Genomic DNA, 4,750 nt, shown 5'->3' on the forward strand with positions numbered 1-4,750 from the left:
ATCAAATCTTCAGTATTTCTGTCACAAAACACAAATGGTTAAAATCAGCTATTAGCCTTTCCGTGTCCAGTCAAAGCCCCACAGGGATCTCCTGTAAAATAAAACAAGACACCGACTTGCCCTTTTTGGGCTTTGTTAATACAATTAAAAAACGAGGGAGCAATGCAGCAAGTGTTGATTTCATATTCCTTTTTCGGGGTGTCTTTAGCCTTCCAAGGATATTTGTCAAGGGATTCCGTTGAGGTTAGGAAAACTGGCCTCAGGTTAGCTGAGTCAATCGACACAGTCTGGCCAGGGAGATAAGAGGGCTTCCCTAGCTTATCAGCCACTGAATCGTGACTCACAAGGATAACTGGCAAGAGTGGTGAGGCCTTTGGACAGAAGGTGTTAAATCGAGGATCTTGTTTCCCTTTGTTGTGAGCTTTCTAATGTATTCACCCTTATCCGCCCCCACCCCGCTCACTTGGGAGGGGCGAAGACATCAGTTTTCTAATGGCTTGGATAGCCGTTTAGATTCCCTGGGAGAGGCCCTAGGAACTGGGGTTTTGCTTTCCTCAAGATGCTTGAGCTTTTGTTCTGGCCACCAGTTAACTAATTTCTCTAACCTGACTGTGGGTAACCCATTCATCAAATTTCGTGGGAACACCCTTTAGCCAGCCCAGTGTCCAGAGACAGTTACGTTTATGATCAATATTTCACCTACCTGTTTTTACTGACAATGAAACCCTATTCAGTCCGACTGAACTTTGGGCTAGGCGGCCTAGGGGCGAGGCTGACCGCTGCAAGTCTTACTTCCCTTGGCTCAGATTTAGTGGAGGAAGAAATCACCGGCCCATATTTTTTTCCATAGTTAATTAACTCTTGGGCAACCTCCCCCCACGTCCATACTTTGTATCCTGGCTGCAGATGGTTAGAGGTTACAGTTTCTTCTAACACTGCCCAGGTTCTTTCTCCCTGAGACATAGCCTGTATTTTTCCTTGCAGTTGTATGCGTATAGGTTTTAACGACTCTGGAAGCCCCCTAATTAGAGGTGTCATCCTTTCAGGATCAACAGGCATCATCATAGGTGATTCACGGTGTGGCTGCAGCTTTCTATCATACATCATCTGGAGACAAGCAGCCTTTTGAACACTCTCTACTAACTGATGAGTTGTTCCAGTAATGGCAAGAGGGTCTACCCTTTCTAAAGGGTTGAGACCACCTGCCCAGTAGGCAGCCCTCTGTGTTAAGGACCAGGCAGCACGATTGTTGCCAGCAGTTAAAAATACTCCTGGTCCCCAATAACCTTCTGCTTTTCTGTTAACCGAATCTGGTCGCCACCAGTGAGACTAACCCTCCATACATACTCTGTCTCTGATTCCTTTGGAGAGCAGCTAAAATCCTTTTTCAGTTTTGCTAGTTTGGTGGCTGAGAAGGGAATTTCCTTAACATTCGTTTGAGGATCTAGATCCTCGCTGTTATCGAAGGTATATTCGTTTTTTATCAAAGGATGCAATGGAGCTATTGGGGTTTCTAATTTGTCTAGTCTTTCCTTTATTTCTTGCAGTTCCTTGTGAGGAAAAGTTTTTTCTTGAGGCAAACTGGGCGACAGTATCACTAGTATTCTTACATGTTAACAGTTCCTTAAAAGCCATCTTCAACAAAGCCGAATTACGTTTTTCTCTTTCTAATTGTTCCTCAAGGTTCACTATCTGATTCTGCAGAGTTTTTACCAGTTCCTGTGTTACTTTAACCGATTCCTGCAGTGCTTGTATAGTTTGGGTTTCTGCCGAAGGCTTTTCATCTCGGAACTCCACGGCAGCTTTTAAAGCAGCCCCAAGTACAGCACAAATAAACGACTTTCCTTTTCCAGCTCGGGTACGAGCGTTCTTTTGCAGAACACTAATTCGGTCCGAGACACTCTGCAAGTTATACCAGTTCTGTCGTGCCCAATCCACACCTGATAAAGAGGGTCGAGCACCATGTTTTTCTAAAAGATCAAATAATACATCTTCACTTTTCATGGTGTCAATGCTGTCACTCATTTTTTCAATACGCTGAAAGATCTACACTAAAGGAAGAAGAGGTGCACATATTCAAAAGCTCAGGTAACTTCTTACCTCCCCCCAGGAGGCACACAACACCTATTAAACAAATGCAAATGCTCCAATCACTCTTCCCTTTCTCTGAGGGAAGCACAAAAAAAGGTTCAAATTTCACACTTAGGTTACAAGGTACTTAAATCACAAAATGCAGAGAGGTCTTCCCGAGGAGGCGCACACGTATACAAAATTAATTCGTACGTCCCCGAGAGGTATACACGTAAAAAGTAAAATTTCAGAATATGGAGGGGTCTTCCTGGAGAAGGACTCACGTCTCAGTTTTCAAAAATATCGCTCCTTGCAACTCCAGGAGGTGCACACAGCTCAAACCACTCCTCCCTTTCTTTGGGGGGAGCACAAAAAATGCGAAGAAGGTAAAGCAAGACTTTCTAGGTTTCAATAGAGAAATAAAACTTCTTGGAGAGGCACACACGTTTAAGTCACAAAATATCACTTTCTCACTTCCCCAAGAGGCGCACACCAAAATGGTTCAAGTTTCGCACTTCAGTTACAAAGTAACCAGAGAGGTCTTCCCGAGGAGGCACACACATATTAAACAAAATGCAAATAGTCAAAATACGTCCCCGAGAGGTACACGCATAAACAGCAAAGTTTCAGAATACGGAGCGGTCTTCCTGGAAAAGGACTCACGTCTAAATTTTCAAAAAATATCGCCCCTTGCAATTCCAGGAGGTACACACAAAGAAAGTTTCAGACTACACCTGGAAGGACAACACTCTCACGGTGGGTATCCTGCCTTCGACTACGCCATTAAATAAGTGTCTCGCTCCGATTTATAGGAGCAGATGCCTCCAGGCTGCTTTCACCTGGTCCTGGAGCCAGAGCGCGCTTTTCTCCACGTGCAGATAGGAGCCCGTGCAGAAGGTGTCAAGCAAGCTGGGCCCCTGTTTTTCCCTCAGCTCCTCCTGATCGTGGTGCAGAAAGCAGAGCATGTCCCCCAGCAGCCGCTCCCTCGTGCAGGTGCACTCCAGCTGCACGCGCAGACAGGACCTGCTCGTGGCTGTCTCCTCCGCGTCGTCCAGCTCCACATGGAAGGTGTGCCCGGGAGGAGGCCTCACGAGCACAAGCAGGTGGTAGAGGATGTTGTCTTGGGCACTCCATCCTTCGTAGATGCAGGCCACCCCGATGGCCGGCTGCAGCCGGGGCATGAAGCTTTGGCAGGATTTTCCTCAACAGGTGCGCAGAAGGTCATCCACCAGCTCCTCCACGAGCTGGCACTTGTCAGCCATGTATGGTGCTGGCCACTGGGTACTGTCGGCCCAAACTTTGCCTAGGTTGCAAGTCTCATCCGAGTCACTGTCTTTTTTGACCTCCTCATTCTCCTCCTCTTCGTTTCTGAAGCTCTTCTGGTTGCTGCTGCCACAGGCCAGATTACATTCCACTTTCATGAGGCAGAAGCAGAGCCTAAGGAAGACGACAAGGATGGCAGCACACACCCAAATCTCAGTGCTGCTCTCTAACAAATATTTTGTTTTCCTAATGCACCAAAGGAAGCCAAAGAGCAGGAAAAGGACTCCAGTAATGGCCCAGACCTGCCAGTGCTGCAGGACAGCAAGGAGCAGGGCTCCTTGGCTGCCCAGTTCTGTCCCTGACTCCCTTGCTCCATGCTGTGCAGTGGCTGAGCCATGTCCGGTCTCAGCTGCTCCATATGCAGCTGAATGTGCACATACAGATCACCATTCACAAGGTGAATTCCCAAAAGGATGATTCCTATCAATGCCAGTGTGATGAAGACCACCTGAGCCATAGCCACTAGCAGGTGTGTACTATGCTCACTGAAGCCCTAAGCCAAAGTGCCACAGCACTGCCTCTATTGCAGCTTCCTGACATGGATCGCAGTGTGAGTCGTCTGCTGCTGTCACAGACACGACCACATCACTGCACCACTCCTGTCTACAGTCTCCTGTTTCATCTCTGTAAGAGATTATTCTTTTACATGGTTGTCTCAAAGCTTGCTGGGGACACAGATGGACAAGTCCAAGCAAGTCCTGGGCAAGAGTTGAGAAATCCTTTGTCTGAGGAACACAGATGGACAAATCCAAGAAAGTCCTGGGCAAGAGTTGAGAAATCCTTTGTCTGGAGAGCACTGATGGACAAGTCCTGGGCAAGGGTTGTGAAATTCTTTGTCTGAGGGACATAGATGGGCAAGGCCAGGGGCAACAAGAAAGAGATAAGCTGCAGCTTAGTGGCCGTGAGGTGGTCTTTTGTGTGGACTTATCTCAAGGAAGATAGGCATCTCAGGGGATACTCACATGACTCTTGCTCAAGCCTTGAGAAAAGAAGACTGAGAGGGGACCTGATCCAGGTTTATAAATATCTGAGGTGTGGCGGCCATAGCAGTGAGGCCAGTCTCTTTTCAGTGGTACGTGGAGACAGGACGAGGGGAAACGGACATAAGCTGCAGCATAGGAAGTTTGGCACGAATGTGCGTAAGAACTTCTTCACGGTGAGGGTGACGGAGCACTGGAACAGGCTGCCCAGGGAGGTTGTGGAGTCTCCTTCTCTGGAGATATTCAAGTCTCACCTGGATGCCTACCTGTGCGACCTGGTGTAGGGAACCTGGCTTTGGCAGGGGGTTGCTCGATGATCTCTAGAGGTCCCTTCCAACCCCCTTACAATTCTGTGATTCTGTGATTCTGTGATTCAA

The 4,750-nt window shown here is 47.6% G+C and overlaps 1 pseudogene; it reads right to left on the reverse strand.

Annotated features, from left to right (window-relative positions):
• Positions 1 to 315: 315 nt before the first annotated feature.
• On the reverse strand, positions 316 to 2,200 carry LOC100549511 (annotated as a pseudogene).
• Positions 2,201 to 4,750: the final 2,550 nt, after the last annotated feature.

Source organism: Meleagris gallopavo, chromosome 1 (assembly GCF_000146605.3).
Source record: "Meleagris gallopavo isolate NT-WF06-2002-E0010 breed Aviagen turkey brand Nicholas breeding stock chromosome 1, Turkey_5.1, whole genome shotgun sequence".
NCBI lineage: Eukaryota > Metazoa > Chordata > Aves > Galliformes > Phasianidae > Meleagris > Meleagris gallopavo.